The sequence below is a fragment of the Parasteatoda tepidariorum genome, chromosome 8, assembly GCF_982258835.1.
Source record: "Parasteatoda tepidariorum strain Cologne lab strain chromosome 8, Ptep-v5.0, whole genome shotgun sequence".
Taxonomy (NCBI): domain Eukaryota; kingdom Metazoa; phylum Arthropoda; class Arachnida; order Araneae; family Theridiidae; genus Parasteatoda; species Parasteatoda tepidariorum.
Genome location: NC_141762.1, coordinates 40,190,301 through 40,211,192, shown reverse-complemented (window position 1 = coordinate 40,211,192; position 20,892 = coordinate 40,190,301). Strand labels below are relative to the sequence as shown.

Genomic DNA, 20,892 nt, shown 5'->3' with positions numbered 1-20,892 from the left:
AAATTACGTGATTTTGATTCTCAAAAATAGCTAAATTGAGCTCAAGAATTGCTGAATGATCAAAAGTGAGAATTTTATTTCTGAGAGTGCAGGGTAGTAGCATATGCGACCATCGACAGTACTTTAGCTCTTTGTTATTTAAAAATAGTGGTTTCCAACCACTTAGAAGTAATTAGTTTGACATTTATTGTGGTTTGTAACAGTTATTTATTTAGTGTTGTCAGACTGGCTACACTGCACCGGAAAGGATTTACAAATGTGAGATTATGTCGTAACAGAAAGTTACATATAGCTGTTTATACTGTAAATTGTAAATAATTTACCAAAAAATATAATCTGAATCATTTATCAGGAGTTTTGTGTAAAATTACAGAGAATTAAAAGCGAAATTTTCTGCTTAAGGTCTGGTTTCTTAGGACAAGCGCCTTATCTGGGCGTCAGCGGGACGTCAACGTCACGCTGACGCCAACAAAATACTGGTTTGTTAGCTCAAGGCCTGGTTTCTTAGAACTAACGCCTTATCTGGGCGTCAGCGGAAAGTTGACGTAGATCTGACGCCAAAAAAATACTTTTTTGTTAGCTCAGCGTGAGCAGTCGGTCCAAACGCAGACATTATCTCTCATTGCGCATGCGTTAATAACGTAAACAAATATTTATTTTGAATTTGTATTGATTTTGTTATTGTCGACCAGTGTTTTAGAGAACAAATAATGACTTTGTTCAAGAAAAAACACATTATAGCTGAGCTAAATGAAGAGTGCTATGTTTAATGAAGAAGCTATGTTTAATGTCAAAATCAAAATCTTGGCTGATTTCAATGTGCTGTTGGATGTTGTCCGCCATTGCTTCTGTGGTTAACGTCACGCTGTAATCCAACTGCAGTTGAGTTGGACGGCAATTGAAGTTCAAGATAAGCGTTCGATGACGTATACTATCAAACTCACAAATAAACCAATCAGAGGTTAGCGCTGATTTCCAGCTGACGCCGACGTTTAGGACGACAGGCTAAGAAACCAGGCCTTTAGATTACAAATAGTTTTCATAGGAAACTTTGTAATTAAAACTCTCTAAATGCCTTCCTGTCTCTTAGACACAAAGCCTTTTCTCTGTCTAAAACCACACTGTATGGGAGTGAAATATGAGCCCCTAAAATATGATTGGAAGAAAAGTTTAATTTGATAAGACACCCAGGATTTATCAAAGGCGAATCGAACCCATAGCAAAAGCCATGGTCAGTTCAAGAGTCTACCCACCACACTGAATATGGGAGAACTTAAAATGGGAAAAATTCTGGCTCAAATTATGGTAAAAAGTTCCAGCACTCAGTGTGCCGGTATATTTTATCTGAACATGATACGGAACAAAAAATCTGTCACACCGTAATTTTCGCTGTAATAATTACCAAAAATAAATAAATACTACTGCAAAAATTACTGCATAATATTTTACGGTATAATGAATTTTGTGCGAATGATGCACCCAAAGTGCTGGTACTTCATACCGCAATTTGATCCCGAATTTTTTACAGTGTACCTATGAAACGAATAACAGAGCATGAAAACTCCTGAAAAAAGTAGAGACAGCTTGCCATAGATATTCAAAGAGTTATCAGCTAGCAAAGGCTGAAGAAAAAAAAGGATTGTAAATCTAAAAATTGCTTCATTTATTCATTGATATTTGCATCGTGTAAGAAAGGAGACGTTGCCAAAAACTAGAATAGAATCTATGCCAAAACGAATGAAACTGGTTTTAAAATTGAAATGTGGACACATTAAAAATGGATTAAAAACAAAAACAAAATTAAGTAATATTTCTCCTAATATAAGGCTGTGTTAAAATATATATGTGCTTAATTTGATCAGTAGGCCCTTACTGTATTGTATGAGCCCTTGCTTACCGAATGGACCTCTCAGTTATTTTTTTTTAACACGTGAAATTATTGTTATGAATATGTTAATAAGCTATAGTGGCAAATCTGCTAAAAGTATGAAATATAGTACATGTTTCTCTTATATTACATAATAAATTTAATATTATTGCTAGGATTTCCAAATTTGTAGAATTCAATGAATTGCAACAAAGTGTCCAGTTTACAATAAAAGTTAAAGTATTCATGGGTAGTTTCAAAATTTATTTCAATAAATTAGTCAATATTATATTATTGGATGAAGTTAAGCAAGTTTACATTAAACGTAAAAAGATCAAGAAATGATGTTAATCGGAGGAAATGTCTAGCTCCTCTTTTTATAGACGATTTTCTTGACGATACAGAATATTTTCAAAACTATCTGCAATCATGCTAATTTCTAATTAAATCGTAATATATTAGAAATATAACATATTTTAAAAGGATCCCAATACTATGTGCAATAGAGTAATTAAATCAAAACATTAAATTTTTTATTACCCTGAAAATTTATTCATTTATAGTTTAGTAGGGGAGATTGGGGTCAATTGTAACAGGGTACGATTGTAACAGAGCAAAAATTTCGAGTGTCGGGTTCTAGATTTGTTTCCTAGGCGGCGCAGAAGGTGTATTTAATAAATCTACGTGTACACCCCTGCTGGCAACCAGTTTTATGTACTTTTGAAAGAGTTACATCACAAAAGTTATTTTCACGCTACGTAAGTACTTTTTTGGTATTAGAATATTATATTGTAACAAAGTAATTTTGTTTAAACAAATAAAAATTATTAACCGAATATGTAAGTGGACACCTTAATTAACATTTCAAAAAAATATTACTTTTGTTAATTAACTAGCATTGTTTTTAACAAATTAAGATGAAATGGCGTTTTGGGGACGATTGTAACAATAAGTAAAGGGACGATTGTAACAGCTGAAAATAAATAATCTTATGTTTACAAACCATTACTTAACTCTTTAAGAACAACCAATAGTTTCCTGTATCATTTATATTATTTTGCATGTGCATTATTTTATTTGTCACCTTTCACAGCATAAATTAAAATTTTTAACCCCTTAAAGTTAAAAGTTTAACCCTTTAGGTCTCTGCTCATTAATATTTTTACTCCTAAAATATCAGTACTATTTCGATCAATAACAAAAATATATCAGAACTATGATAATATGTATAATTAACTATGTTTTAGTTGAATTTATAAACTGTTACAATTGACCCCGTAAGTGGGGACAATTGTAACAAATGCGCGACTGTCAAAAATTGTTAATAACTAATATAATAACATTTCAAATGAGGTATTTATTTTTTTCTAGTAGAGGATAGTCTGCTTTACTCGTCTGTCAATTAATACTACCAATATATTCGATTTTTTGTTAGTTAAAAATAGTTAAGTAAAAAATTTTACAATTGACCCCACTCTCAACTAATGCATAGGGAAGATCAGATGGATGAATTAGAATTTATTATAGTTAGTCGCACCGTTTCTTTCAAGTATAATTTCCTTCAGCATTTGAAAGACTATAGTTAGTGCTATAGTTAGTACATTATAGTTAGTGCTATGCATTCCTAAATTTATTAGCCTTGAAACACTTATAAATAATCATTTCTAAATCATTTATTGATATTGCATTAATAAACATACTTGTTTGCGAACAGAGGAAGATTACGAAATACTCCATTGGTTTTGAAATATAGATTCTTACAACATCTAAAAATATAAAACTAAGCTGATTTGTGCTGCATTTCTCTAATCCACTCCACTGCCGTAACAAATGTAAATAAACATCATTCCAACTCTAATTGAAATTCCGGGGAAGGCAGCAACAAGAAGTGAATCTTGGAGGCAAAAAAAAAAGAGTATTTCTCCAGAATAAAGATATCTCTACATAAAAACCTCAGATTTTCTCTAAACTCTGCGAGTGGCTTGTGACGTGCTAAGGTTAGAACTGAATTCACGTGACAAACATTTTGAGGCATTTAACCGGAAGAAGAAGTCACTTTTGAAGTGGACGTGCGCTGAAAGTTAGAAGCTAAAACGGACTGCCTTCACCGCTGCATCACAAACAGCCTCCTAACTGTTTGTTATTCAGAGAATCCTACCCTATTATCCTGGGCAAGGATGGTCCCTCGCATCCGAGAAAAAGCACCTGCATTTTCTAAGGTTGGTTAGAATATTTTAGAACGGGTAGGGTGCGTATTACATGACCCTGGCATTTAGTAGGCATAGTCTGAATGCTTTAAAAGGAAAGCTAGACGTTGTTTTCTATTTGCATTTTGTGGCCATTTACATTTATAGTGCGACAGGAAGCGGTGCGAGACGGTCGATTTCGAAAGATGACTTGTTTTGTTTATTTTCATTTACTTTTGTAAACAATGCTCAAAGTAAAAACTCTTTACATTAGCATCGCAGGTTTTGTTTTACAAAAAGGAAGAGAAAAGCATATAGTCTGAGTTTTTCGAAAACATTTATATGATATTTTTTAAATAATTTAAATTTAACTGATTTATTGAATCGCTTTTTCCTGAATATATATATTTTTTTACCGAATTTGATTCTCTTCTTTATTTTACTCTTTGTGTGGTAACATCGCTTAAAAAGAGACCCAACCCTTGTAGAGCAACATCATTTTTTTAATATTTTCAAAAGGGAACCATTATTTACCAGATCAACTTTTCATTGAAACACTATATAAAGTCTCAAACTTCTGAGAAAAGCTGCTTATTAACCTCCGTACAAAAAGTTCTTTTTTTCTTTTGATTTCTTGCTCTACTAAAAAGAATGGTTACTCTTTTTAAATTTTATGGTGTCTTTTTTCATTTTGTTCAAACAAGGGAAACATTCGTTAAAATTTTTAATATTATTCTAATAATATTAGGAATTTGTAAATTGTAAGATTACCAATTATCTGTATTCAGAATCATAAGATGTTTTCTTTGTGTCAACTATTGCATTTAGCTAAAAATAATTTTCTCATTCTTCTATAGTTTCCTTAATAATTAAATAAAAGTTAGTAATAGTTTTCTTATTTTCCTTCATCCGAAATCATGTTTGTTCCTTTCTTAAATCCCTCCTGCATGAGCACGTTAAGTTAATAGATTTTTCACTTATTAAAGCAAATGATGACTTCATTCACAAAGGAAAACCATTTACCACTCAGCCACCATTAAGTCAAGCGAATGGGTTAAAGATGATGTAGAAACTATGATTAATGGAGAAAAGCACAAGAATAATTTTTGAGACAGTGAACATAAGAAAGACATTTATGAAACTAGTTCAGAATGATAAATTGATGCTGGAAACATATACCATAAAAAAAGATACTATCAAAATCATCACTGAAACCATTACGAATTCGGTGTTTAACCTACAGCAGATAGGATTTGGGATTTTATTCTGTGGAAATGAAAACATACTAAAACGAGTGCAATTGTAGTTTATTAAAATTTTATCGTTAGTGCCATAGCTTAAATAATTGCAAGAATGCTAGAATTATTTCACGAGGTTTGGAAATTGAAATAATTTTATGTATTAAGATTAAATACGTAAAAAAATTCTAATCACTTACCACTAAATATTAGTCCGTTAAGTTTGCATGTAATATAATGGAAATTGCTGAATTTAACCTTTTAAATGGACAGGTTTTTTGTTGTTTCCTTCACTCTAAAATGCCCGAAGTTAAATTATGGTCAGTGACCGAAAAAAAATGTTTCAGTCACTGATAATAAAAGTACATTTACTCCTTTAAAGCTATAATGACCATAAAAATACAGCCCGTAAATTCCTTCTTGTAAAACATATGGCCATTGATTGTAAATTAGCTTTTTGCTCATTTAAGATAGTTTGGGCCTTGGCATTGTATGAAACTCTTGCAAATTGTTAATAGAATCTAGGTGAACCGTAAAATGAGGCGCAACAGTATAATGCTTACATCTGTTGCAAAATGAAAGAGAGTGTTTGTTGTGAGCATTAAGAGCCCTTTTGTCCGTAGCCTGATGCTGTAACCACCATGGATATGCACCATCGAATTAAGTTAGAAAGCTTTATTTAGTAACTAAACAAATCAACGGTCAACCGTATTAATTTTTGCATAAGTTTCGTTAAGTTTGCTAGAATTACTGTCATTCGGCTATTTAGTCAAATAATAAAATTGGCTGTATTTATTTTTCTGATTTGAAAATTAATATCTCTGTATTATTCTTATATGAGAATTATTGTATTCCAAGAATATATACAAAACTCTACTTAAATGTGATATTTTAATCTCATAACAAAATTTGAGGTTTTCAAATTAAAGTTATCTAGAGATATTCGATGTATTTTCCTAATGCATGATTTCTGCAATGTTTAACAAGTTTTTAATTTTTAATAGTATAAAAATTCGATTTTGATAAAGTAATAATCTAATAGAATATTTAGAAGAAGAAAAGAAGATTCTAGTGCAAAACCTTTTACTTATACTGTATAAAAACATTTAAAAATTACAATACCCTTTAAAAAATGTTATGAAAATTTATCACATTTTAGCAATATTTAATTTGAAAAAAAAAAAACTTTTAAATTCTCTATTATTAAATCTTAAGTTATATTTAAAATTGTTTAAATATTATAATAATTCATACTATAACTAAATTTACAAACAATTTCTCACTTTTTTGCCCTTGTCAATTAATATACGTTAATGATTAAAAAATGGCCTACATAAAGCCATATTCTTTTTTTTTGTTAACTTTACGGAAAAAAACCCACTTAAAATCATCTACGATTTGACAATAAAAAAAACAATAAATAATTTTGTTTTTAAAAAATACACTGTTTACATATGAAAGAAACCTTCAATTTATAATTTATAACAATAATAACAGCCCAATGCCTCTCTCTATAAAATCTCTTAGTATGTGTTCGTCTCGTTTATTTATTCCTACATCACGTGACCATCAAACTCGTAGAGGAACATATTGGTTGACGCAGATCGTGATGCATTAAACACGTTTCTTCTTGTCAGGCAATTAGCTGTGACAGGTCCAGATGTTTAAAAGGAAAAATCTTCTCGTATTTTTTTATGTTTCTATATTTTAGTCCTCTCTTTTTGATGTTTTAGAAAGTCACGAGAAAAGATTTCTCATGTCGCATCGAAGATGCATAGCTGTCTGTCACAACTAAAACTGTCCAGAAAATTTGGAAACTTTTTAAAACATTTGAGAATAAAGGATTGGAAAGCACTTCTCGATATATATATATATATATATATATATATATATATATATATATATATATATATATATATATATATATATATATATATATATATATATATATATATATATATATATATATATATATATATATATATATATATATATATATATATATATATATATATATATATATATATATATATATATATCGGAGAAGGAGTTCTATCCAAACGTATTAAAAACGATGGCTAGGCAATATCAATTATTGCCGCACTTAACATATTAACAGGCAATGATACCTAACTATAAAAAAAAACGAAAGAAACTAAAACTATATCAATCAAAGCAATATATAAGAGAAATAAACAACTTATAAATAGCCAAAGAAACTATAGACTCGTACGCCATAGACTGTGAGATAAGTACTTTCATATGAGTACTGTTTTTTATGTATGTAAGTATAATTCATCTGGCTGATTTAGCGTTTTGTAGTGTCTCTGTTTATAAAAATTGACAAAAATTTCATACTGCGTGAAAAAAGCATTTAAAAATATACCTGCGAGCCCAAAAATAATTTGATTACAGTTGTAAGTTTTTGGTTAGGAATATTATTGAAAACTTTAATTTAGGAATAGTTATGGCTAATGGCAATACCTTATATTATTTAACAATGATGATAATTTTATAAATTAATAATAAATATAATACCTGAAATACATTTTAATTGTTAACTGCAATATAATTGCAATATTTTATACCTACTTTAATAGTGAACAGTAGAAATATTTTAAATTACAATTATGTAAAGGGAAATATTAATGACCTTTGAAATATTTCAGGTATCCAAGGGGGATTTAATATTGAATCACATGTTTGTTCGATACTGTTATATAATGCAAATACCTGAGTGATATTGCATTGTATAAAATAAATATTGCTGACAATGTCAAAACATCGCAAAGCGTAAATCAAAAATATTTCCGGGAATATGTTTTCTGAAAGAAAATAAATCGTAAAAATCAGTAATATTAAATTTGTCAAAATAAAATAAAGTTACCCTAAGAAATTTCACAGTTGTACCGGCAATGCATAAAATATAATATGGCAAAAAAAATTGAAAAACGAAATCATAGAATAAAACTAAAATTGAAAGTAATCAAACAGAAAACTTCAAAAATGAAAAGAAATATTTATATTACGCGTGTAGCACTGAGTTATAAAAAAAAACGGGGACGCCTTAGAAAACAATCATGCACGAAACGCGACTCCAGATTCCATTCCGTAGTTCCAGATAAACTACAATACGTAAACGCATTGGAATCTGTAGTTTCTGTTTCCTTTTAAGTAATGACAGTTTCCCTTTTACAAAGAAAGGAAAAGAAAAAGATGAAAAAGTCACATTTTTACTTTTTTGGAATGTCAACTCGGCGTTGTTTGTCTTTCACTTCTGGAATTGATCGTTTTTAAAAGATTCTTTTACCCTTTCACGTGAAAACTAATAGATTTCTTCGCAAATCAAAAAAAATAAGAAAACGTATTTTAAATGTATTATTCTATATTCTTATTAAACTTCATCTATGAATTTATTTGATTTACTGTACTTAATTCTTTTTTCCAAATTAAATAGAAATTTGCTAAATTAGAGGGTAACATAATTTAGATTAGTGTGTTTTTTGCCGTTGGCTTAATAGTTTCTCATTATTTCCAATAAAATTACGAGATACATTTTGCTATTACATAGAGATGACTTTAATTATATAATAACACTATAAAAAATATATTCTCAAACATTACAAAATTTTCTTCGTTTTTGGCGAAACCATTTCGTGGTATATGTTCCGAGCGAATATTTTGTCAAAGTGATTATCGCTTCGTCGATGAAATGAATTTCGTCAAATTTAAAGAAATATTTGTTCAATCTAATTATTACGAAATAAATAAAATTAAAAAAACTCGAAATACCTTAAGTAACTAACTTTTCTAATAATCATTTTATCGTGTAAAGCGTACAGGTCTATCGATGCCACGCTAATATCCAAGGTGGACAGATAGAACAGAAAAATAAATTAAACTCAAGTTCGAAGTGGGATTCGATCCCGTGATCTTCCTGGACGAAGGACAATTCCTTACTCACCACAGCATTCAGTCGGCTTAAATAGTCATTTTATTTTCGATCATCTAGCGCACTGCCGATTTAGCAAATGGGCAAAATAAGGAGAATGTTTCCTCTCTAAACACTATTTCCCTATGTAATAACATGGAAAACCCGGTTTTCCTATGCGGAAAAGACTGCAGGTTAAGTGCAGAACCGTCAGTGGGCTACTTGTTTCGCCATTCCAGTTTAGAGTTAAGGAAACATTTTCGTCATATATTTGAGAGTTGGTGTTTTGTCACAAATCATGTGATTTCGTAATGAAATCATTCTAAAAATTTGCGAAAGATAGCTCAAGGATTGCTGAGTCATCAAAAGGGAGAATTTTATTCTTGAGAGTTAGAACACAAAATTTATTTTCTTTATGCTCCAAAAAGGAAAAAAAAGGAAATAAACTATTTAAAGTGATAAACTATTATTATCTGGTAATTATATAAACAAGGTTTAAAGCAAAATTCATTAACTACTTGCATTGAATAATTTTAATGAATTAATATTGTTTTTCAGAATACTAATTAATTTTACAATTAACATGATTATTTTTATATATGGGATAGTTCGAAATTGTCATGCATACTTATTTTAAAGCTTTAGAACGTTTCAAATCAAGTCCTAAAGTACAACAATTTAATGATTTATGGAATTTACAGCACTAGTGCCTAAATGAAGGCGGAAAAATTATTGCAATGATGAATTATTGAAGTCAATCACTCTAAAATAGCAAGAGGAATATAATTATAATAAAATCATGGAACAACTAATTGATTCACTTAATAAAATTTACCTTTCCAACGCAGAGAAACAATTCTGATAAAACTTACATACTATATGATAATGACATTCATGGTTAAAAAACACATATTTCTGGTTAATAAAACCAAAATATACGGTATTTAAATCATTCCTTTGGTAATTTTTGCTTCATATGGTAACAGTTTACTGGAAATTCTGGTTTTCAAAATTACAGTTCTTATTACCACACATTCAGTAACAAATACAAAACTGAAAAGTAAATTAACCGAATAAATGGTTTTTGTGTCATGGTCCAAAATAACATGATAAAATTATCAGATTTTACAACATTTACCAAAAACCATAATATATTTCACCAAAGTCAATACCAAAGCTCTCCAGTAAAAATTACCAAGTAATTTCATGTACTCGTATAGTCAAATACATTTTATCACATTCTGCATCTCAAATACATTTTATCATTTCTTATACAATTGACCATACTTTTTTTCTCAGTATAAGGTACTGCTTTTCAATGTTTTTTAAGAGTCTAAATTTTTGACAATAATAACAATAAATTGAATAATTTAATTACTCTTTTCATTCATTCATAATTCAAATTTTCAGTTAATTCCCAATCATTATTGAACAAATTATTTACATATTTTTGCATAAATAAGTATTATTGGCTTCATTTTAAATAAATACTCTAATTACTGAAACACCACTGTTGCCATTCGAAACAGAGAAATATAATTAAAATTAAAACCATTCGGATTAATTCCAACATTTTTAAGATATTTTAGCGATGTGCTCATTGGTTATGGGAAATGAATTTAACCGTTTATAATAAAGCACTTGGAGAAATTAATTTCGCTAAAAAGGTTATATTAAGAGAAAAACCACATCAGTATTATAACTTTTAATTAAATTTAATCATATATAATCGCAACTATCTAAGAACGCATCGTTCAAATAAATTAAGTAGAAATTCTCATTAATTTACTTTTTGCATCGTAATTTTATTCCATTGATCGGTCCCGAACAAAACTGCGAATAGTAAAGGAAGCTATTAATGGCTCAGAAAGAAAACGTACGAGCCACGAGAGAAATTTAAAAAAGAAGCTCATTGACATTTACGTTGATGAGTTAAACGTAGACTCGTGTTGATGAGGATCGTCGGGGTTGAGAGGTACAAATAATGACCGTTCTTTTGGGCCATGGGCGACGAGCACAATGGACTAACGAGCCCCTCGAAATGTACGGGATCCCTCGAGTATCAGGGTTTTGGATTCCATTTTCGGAAAAAGGCGCTTTGCCTGGCATTATTCTCCCCAACGTATAATGATTTGGGTACAACGAAAATGGGAGAAATAATAATGAATTTCTGAAAATGACGAAAAATTTTTCCCTCGTAAAAAAGATTTACCTTTTTATTCTGTATTCTATTTTTGGGTATATCTTTTCCTTTTAAAATGGAAACTGCTTCCCGCATTTTCATATAATGTTATATTCAAAATCTCAGTAATTCTTTTTTTAATGAAATATGTATCTTATTATAATTTTACTGAATTCATCAAAACAATGACCGTTCAATTTTTTTTAATATTTTATTTTGAAATTAATGGATGGTCTAGGCTTTTACATTTAATATCATCCATAAAAAATCTGCATTTTACATAGTAAAAAAAAAAACGTAGTTATTTTGGAAAATATAATAATTTTTAGTTTATTTATTTATTAATCATTTCATATTCAAAGGTTTGATCCGAGAAAAATATTCTGAAGTACTACTATACTGAATGAAATTGACAATTCTGGCTAAGAAAAACTATAATTCTGGTTCATGAAACGAAAATATACTATAATTAATCCCTTTAATTGGTAATTTTTCCGTTCATATTGTAACGGTTTGTCGTAAATTCCGGTTTTTAAAATTATAGTAAAACATACAAACCTAAAAGATAAATTGAACCGAATAAATGGATTTTCAACAAGACTCCTTTTTATCATGATAAATTAACAAATATCACATATTATAATATGTTATTCACGTACTATAATATGTTTTACATCTTAATATAAAGCCATTTTCTATTTAACAAAACGCATTACAAAAGCGATTTGGTAAGAAATTACGATAATTTTTAGTGTTCCCGTAAATCCATAAGCACGCTATACCTCACCATATTCTGGTAATTTTGGCTTACTTTTTTTCTCGGTGTGTATAAATAATATATTTTTATTGAGTACACCTCAGTTCAAATTCGGCTCAAAAGATCACAGATATTTTTTAGTACCATTTAAAGGTATTTTTAAAGCAAAATTTCTTATCTGAGTTAAACTATGTTTGGCAAGAATTTCCGTCATGGGAGTGTCGTAGTGTGCACAAATTAATAAAAAAGTACATCTTAATATCTTTTTATTTACTGTTCTGATTTCCTCTTTCAGACATAGAATCATACTAGTTGAAAGAGTTGACATTAAATTTGCTAGATAGTTTGTGCCCAATAATTTCTAATCCTTTCAAATCGAAAAACATAACTGCAAATTTTCAAGTAAGCCACAGTTCAACTCGGCTCACAATGGATCACAATTATTTTTTAATATCAGGTAAAAATATTTTTTAATGGAAATAAAAATTTTTATCATTATAAAACTTTCGGTTTTGTAAAAATCTATTGCAAAGTAGTGTCGAAAGGTGCGAAAAATGATAAATCTCAACTACTTTATAATTTTAGATTAATGGTTCGCATTTCCTCATACTAACAAGCGATCTTAATGTTCTAGTTGCTATTAACAATTTGATCTTAATGGTGCCTTAAATATGCTAACTTTGCGTAGACGATGTATTCAGTTTTGGAATTAGGGTTTAAATGTTTCTCCATATATAGCAAATGATACTAAAAAGAGTAAATAGCATTAATAGGTCTCGCTTGACCATTCTCGTCATTAAATTATTATGACCACAGTTTGGGGGTCAAGAAGTGAAATTTGTTGCAAAACTGTTCTGTTGTACAACCAAAGTACATCTTTGCTTCTGATTTCGTAGCTTAAAATACGGTTGGATCAAATTATTTAACATACTTAAAGTAAGAATATTAAGGATGCATATCAGCACAAGAAACATTGGTCATTTGATCAAAAGTTATTGAAGAGCTTCATTTTTGTTGTATTTCTTTCTATGCACTGCAAAATGGTTTACTTACGATGGTTCGAGAATGAACTAAAAACAGAATATGGTAGTATTGAATTGTCGAAATAATTGTATGAATTAATCGAAGTGTAATTATTTAATAACTACTGCTTATTTTCTTTTAAGACTACACTTTGAATTTAACATGTATTTTCTTAAGCAACGTTGCAAAACGTTTTATATAATGAAAAAGAATGAAAATTCTATATAATAATAATTTTAAATAATAATAAAAATTCTGATAAGAAAAAAAAAATACAATTTTAGTGCAGGTTTACGATTTGTTTATCAAACAGCTAGAACTCCCCTATTTTGTATTGCAGAAAAGCAAACAATTCATAAATCAGCATTATGCAACAAATTCATACACACGTTAGATATAAAGACATAAACTAACACAATATAAAAAGGTGAAATCATTTAAGTGTTATTTTATTTGTTGCCCTTTCTCGTGGTTTCAGGTTTTTCGATTGAGTAAAATGCGTTTTTAGAAGCGCATCCGATCCAAATAAAGATTTACTATATTCAGTATAATTTGGCATGATACTATTGCTCGATGCCAACTCATGATAGTCTTCATTAACCAGTGTCAATTAGTTTTCACCGCACTTGTTTTTTCAGGAAGTCGTAAAATTTTACTACAACATTCGTTTTCCGAATCTTTACCTAAATTTGTAACCGAATCTTTAGTATTTATTGAAACAAGACAATTAGCACAAAACCAGTAGTTAATACTAATAATATTAATGAAATTGATTATCAATAATAGCATTTCAATTCTTATAGTATCCCTAAACGAAGACATTTTGTTTCTTTTTCAAACATGATTTTTTTTAATTTCAGTTATTGTTGAATTTAAACTATTTAGTTTTATAGAAAGAGTTTCAAAATCATTACTAAAATCAATATAAATTCGTGTTATCAAATAAATTTACCATGTTTATTTTAGAAATAAAATTACTAATTTGGTGACACAGTCATCAGATAGCCACCTCGTTATTCATTGAGTTCACTTGACGAAGCGAATAAAAAATTAAATTAATTCTTTATTCAAGAGCATGGAAGAAATTTCTTTTCTAATTACGTTTAGCAGTAAATTGAAAAGCATATGTAATATTATTTTTTTTAATTTTAAAAAAACAATGGAATAACCTACACTTGCTGATACCAAAAATCACTTTTAACGCCTCCTCAGTACATAATTGAAATGTTTTGAAAGGCTCTAAAGATTTTTGCTAAATTTTCCCCTTTCACCTTTACAAATTACCGAATGCTGGAATTAAAGGTAGTGGGGTTATAAAAGAGACGCACGTTCCTATTTTTCGTATTTGAAAAGTCAAAAATCCTCATAATTTATAATGTTCTTAATTTTGCCAAAACGTTTAAATAAGTAAATGTGAATTTTGAAAACTGCTACAGATAAAATGAAAAAGAAAATTTTAATGCAAAATATTTTATGAAATAAATAAATGACTGAAAATTTATTAAAATACTTTGCTGAATTGAATTATGTTTTAAAATCACATTTGAAAAGTATCAAAATAATTAATCTAATTAAAAGAAGAGGAAAAGTAACAGCATATAAATATGACATTTATGTGCTATTAATTTCTAAAAGCATGCTTTATATATTTAATGTTATTTTCTTTCTTTCTTCATAGTCTTTTATAATTAAATGATAACTAATAACCCTTTATAACTAATTTACTTGATACGATAAATATTGATTTTAGTCATTAAATATCATACATTTTGTTTTTGTTATCACAAAATTATAAAAAAAAATATTAACTGTCATAACTTGCTTAATTTTCATTTAAATATATTCATATTTATGTTTATCTCGAATTTAATATTGATCCTATCAAGTATTTGATAAACAATAGAGATGTCCTAGTGACCTAGTCAGAAGCTGAACTTGATCAGTATTTCACTATCATTCAAACAATTTACGTTTGCACCATTTCTATGGTGCAAACGTAAATTGTTGAAGATTTTAAGAAACGATTCTTGTTCCGATCCAAATCAAAACGTATTCCTATTGGTTGGATGCGTAACTAATTGATCACTAATGGATGTCAAGTGGACATGTAAGTGAAGTGGCGTCTGCTTACACTCTCAATAGTCTTTAACAAAACAGTCGGTACTGTCGTAGTTTTGCCTCACATTGATTAAATCATTATTCACATTAATTCCAATAATTATTAGAGTTCATTTGAAAACTAAATTTTAAAAATGTATAACTCTTTGGAAATCAGTAGGAATTTTTGGATAAGAGATAAAACCACTGAAACCGAAGACCGGGTTCGTGTTAAAAGAAGATAAAGAGGGGAATAGCATGGTTATTAATGGCGGAAGTTTAAGAAGTTTGAGTTATATTCATATATTTCGCTGGAAATGTGATCTTTTATTTAAGACTGGTACTTTAGTGCAAAACCTACGTCTGGTTTTAATGTTTGCAGGCACGCTATCGAATTAAACACCGAGTGTCTACTCGATTTTTATTTCGATTTACGTCTTTATTTTCTGTTATGATAAAATAAAAATCGAACAATATGTTTGTTTCAGACGAAGGAATTATTTTATTTCTTACTTCTCTTTGAGGAATAACAAGAATCTCTTTGAAGAATAACAAGAAATTTGAGCTTGCTCATAATTTAAAGTTTCAGGAATTATTCGAAATAATTATTTATTTCTAATATTATGATTTTTTTAATACTTATATGATTTTTTTAATGGTTATTTTATTCCTCCATGTATTTTAAAGAAAACGGGTAAATGCTTTTGTTATTTTTAATGCTTTTTTATTTTAGTTTTATGGTAATTGTTTATTGCTGAAGGATTGCGATCCATTATTTTTTTTTAATAATTCCCTTTAAATAATTTTTATTACAATGGCGTTTACAATGGTAGCTGTACAACCAAACACTTGTTTATCATAAATCATAGCATATCATGTATCATAACATATCAAAGGAGTAACTAGATAGGATTTTTCCGAAACTCATGCTACGCAAACATTTTCATTTTAAAACCATAAACTGATTTTACATTAAAATGAGAATTTTTTGAGTTAAAAGGTCCTTACTTTTTTAATTGTAACTACACATATTGGTTTCACAGAATAAGTTTTTCCATCTTTTAGGAATAAAATTTAAACCCTATCATTCTGCTCACTCTGGTAATTGTGGAAACTTCGTCTGCAAACATATATTGGTTAGAGTGTAGAGTAGGATGCCCCTTGGACTGAGTACAGTAACTTACAGCTTTTACTGTAGATAAAATCTCCCATTGAATTAATTAATTGTCGTATTGTTTTTATCGCGATTTATTATTATTAGGAAAAACCCCTTCTAATTATGTTCCTAGCTTTCAGAAAAAATATAAAAAATGACTAAATTATAGATCACACTAATGTAAACTCGTTTCCTTGTATTTATTATTTAGATTCAAAATTTTTGATTCGGAGAAACTCGTTAGATATTTTATCGTTAAATATTAAAGTTTTATCTTTCTAATTCTATTATACAATTTTGTATTCATTATTTTAAATGCATATGTTGATGGAACTTAGTTTATGCAAAGCTTTAACAAAAAATAAAGGGTAATGAATTCAAATACAAATTTTAAGGATTTTCATAAAATCATTCGTAATGAAGTAAGTATAGGATTACTTTTGATTCAATTTGGTATAATGTCTTAATTTTTTTTAAAAAGGTAATAATAGCAGTAAATGCGCGGAGAATCAAATTCTGATATAATTACGGCATTGTATAGTAAGGACATTTCTAGCAACAAAAAACCTGATTGATAAAAACAAAATTTACAGCATTCTAATCATCCGTTTGGTTATTTTTCGTTCATATGATAGCGGTTTATCTGGAATTCTATTTCTCAAAACTATAGTTCTTATAAAGTCCTAAACTGTGGTGTGATCATATCAGTAACCATGTCTTATACTTTCAGCCATGTCATATTTCATCTATCAAAAAGTACCTCTAGATAGAATCAAGTTAACATGCCTAATATACTAAGGAATTGGTATTTAATATTCTTAGTGATAGTTACACTGCATTACTCCCCATCCAGAATTTTATTTGTGATAAAATTCGATGAACGAATACCCCTAATTGATTAATGATATTTATTTATTTATTTAATTTCCCGCTCATTTTTCTTCTTTCATTATTTCCCGGGAGAATTTAACTTACTTCACCGAATTGAGCTCTATTTAGTGACCGAATCAACTGTTTAATGTGGACCATTCATCGATGTTGACGAATTCATATCACGTCTAGAGATCACCAATATGGTAATATAATTAACGACCATGTTAACCTTCATCTATCAAAAGGTACCTCTAGACAGAATTAAGTTAACACGTCTTATATATACTAAAGAATTGGTACTTAGTGGGAGTCAGGCCTCATTACCAATAAAAAGCTGAAGCGCAGCCAAAACGCAATAAGAAACTGAAACGTAAATTTAACCGAATAAATTTTTTTTTTTGCCATTCTTAAAGGTATCATGATAAAATTACCTAATTTTACCACATTTGCCAAAGTTTTCCTCATATTATAAAATCATATTTTATTACTAATTTTACCAAACCATAATCCAAGCTCTTCGGTAAAAATTATCGTGCTTTTTGGTGTTTGCATAGAGCCGTAAAAAAATATAAATTTTAATGTATACTAGTAGTTTTAACCATACTCTTTTTCCTCATTGTACTTAATTTGAGACAGATATAAAATCAAAAGATTAATATTACTTTTAAATACATTTTGATTACTGATAAAGAAAATTCACTCGCAAAAATCACCCTTAATAGCATTAAGTAATTTTATACTGATGACAGCCAAAGACATCTGGAAATTCAAGTGAAAACAGGATTCACTTGTCAATTTTTATCACATGATTTTCTTTTATATAAATATCTGGTAGATTGAAAAAACTATGAGTAGTAAGATTTTTATTTAATAATTTGATATTTCACGTTTCTTTAAACTAATTTAGAGCCTGAATTTCTTGGAAATGTGTTGAATACAGCTCTTTGAGCGTATGAAGTATTATGTAGATAAAATTTTCTATATGAAAGGTTTTTGGAACTCCAAAACCAGTACGAGACGCTTAAAGATCGTAATGACGAGTCTCTTGAACAACGGATACTAAGAACAAGCCTTTATAATCTAAAAAAAACACTAAATTTTCAGTTAACTATTTTTTTTTATGTTCCGATTATTTCCGGAAACACTTGCCTTTAAAGAGCGTTTCTTAAAGTTTTGTCCCCCTTCTTCATCTGGATTCATTGCGCAGACGCTAGCGTTTTATTAAAGCCAGAGTGCAATTTATCGGCAACTTTTTGAGCTAAGATTATTTGTCTTATTTTACTTTGTAATGATTTGGACCATGTGTTCTTCATTAAATAAAAAGAAAAACTAATTTTTATTTCTATATTTGCATTTATCGGGGAAAACAGCCTAAAGTTGACGCTAATGATAAATTACCCAATGTGCGAGTGTGTAGATGGTTCCATTTTTTTTAAATATTGTTTATGCAGAACTGTAAGACAATAAATTTAATTTCAATATTTGTAAATATTCAGGTAATTAGACCAATTCTTTTCTGAACTTATTCTTTCTGAACTTGTTTTAATCAAATTTGGACCCGTGTTCCAAAATTTAGACCACTTTTTCTTTATGAAGTAAGTAAAATAAACTAAAAAAATTATTCATTTGATATTTTGGAATAAACAGAATTTTTTATAATGACTTGAATAATTAGTCATTAGCCTAATTGACATTATTTTTAATGACACGTTTTTACTAAGATCGATAAATCTCAGATTAGATTCACAGGCTTCTTATCAGACAACAGAAATGATTTTCAATATTTGTAATTCGCGATCGCAACGCTCGAGTACGCCCTCTATCGGGAGCCTGTAAATATCAGACATTAATTTATCACGTTTTCATTTAGTTCCATCAAACTCATCGGCTATGACGGACGCCATTTTCTTAGCAGCAAATAAAAATCAAAGTTTCCCTAAGGAACAGCTGAAGAACTTGAAAAAACTAACCAGAACATGCCAAACATTGAAGCAGAACACGCCAAGCATTTGAAGAACAATTTCTGAATAATTTTTACCTTTCAATTACCAACAACATAGCTTACAATTTCATGATCACTTGCTGTTACAGATGTGTATATTACGGTAAAATAATTTTTTCTGTCTTCAATTCATTACAAATTAAAATGAAGTCAACATTGCTTTCGTCATTCCAATAAAGAAATGTGAATTCAGAACGTCAAGAACTGCAATAGTTATAGAATTCTTCTTTGTTATAGAACAGTATATATTTCTGTATCTATATAATTCGGAAAACAACAATAAAGAATCAACCAAATTAATTGAAATAGTGTCATTTGTGCTGATGATTAATAAATGTTTTATCGTTTTCTTGGTAAGTATTTCTTAGTTTTGAAAGAATAGATAATTTCAACTAGAATTCAGCTGCTCTGTTTTTAAGCTACATATTCAAATTCATATCGAGATCTTACAATTATAAAATTTTGATGTGTGGTATGTTATCCAAAAGTAATAAAGGGATAATCTATGCACATATTATTTGAAAATAAAACTTTCAAACGAAGAACATTTCATTTGGAACTCTACGGATTTATAAAGAAGGTAAGTGTTATGATTTTTATAATAAAAAATTAGCTTGTAAAACTTTTTTTTCTTATTTAATGTTAGTTCTCTACATAATGGTTTCTTACGTCTGATTAAGAACTATAAGAATAATAAAGAAACTATATGAAAGTTTTTATTTCAATGTAAAGAATTCTTAAAATCGTTTTTTATCCTAAGAATTCTTTATTTTCCGCTTTATAGTTTATAATTTTTTGATAAAAATTGTTGTCAAAATACTTTTTTTGAAAACATAAATGGTATAACATTATGTGTTTATGTATACTTCTTGCATATTCTAATGTTTCAAGTAATATGATTCAGAAAAGTATGAATAAAAATTCGGTACTTATGTATTAACGCCACAGCAGCTACAGATTTGGCTGTTTTTAAGTGCCGCCAATCGACACCTAAAATTTTTGTGACAAATCATAAAACGAAACACTTTATTTAAAATCAAAGTAGTTTATCGGATTTCGGTGGACAATGGGCAAAATATTTCGCTCCAGAAAAAATAAAATTGCATCTTGTTCTATTTTCGGCAAATCCCAAAGACGCACTTTCGTAGCACTGAAAAATGGTAACAAAAATCGAAGAACAAATCATTTTGGAATTCTTCTGATTTATAAGCAGGTAAGTGTTAATTTTTATAAAATTAAAAATTTTACTTTTAAGTAGTTTTTTTCTTGATGATAGTTTTCTATAGAATGGTTTTCTACGTCCGATTATGAATCAAAAAAGAAAAAAACATGAAAGTTGTTTATTTTAATATAAGGAATTTTTAGAATTGTTTCTTTTTTTTGTTTTGTATCGTAAGCAATTCTTTACTTTACGTTTTTAAGTTTCTAAATAATGATTTTTATTAAAATTTAAAATTTTTTGATAAAATTACTTGTCAAAAAACTTTATTTACAAAATTAAATTACATAACATTATGAAGCTTATGTATACTTTTTGCTTATTTTAATGTTTGAAGTAATATGATTCTTAAAACTATGGA

General features: G+C 28.6%; 1 protein-coding gene across 1 annotated transcript in view; it reads right to left on the bottom strand.

The window, feature by feature from the left end:
- LOC107443142 (uncharacterized) overlaps window positions 1-20,892 on the bottom strand; it is a 230,856-nt gene that overhangs the window by 187,391 nt on the left and 22,573 nt on the right. The window lies entirely within an intron of this gene.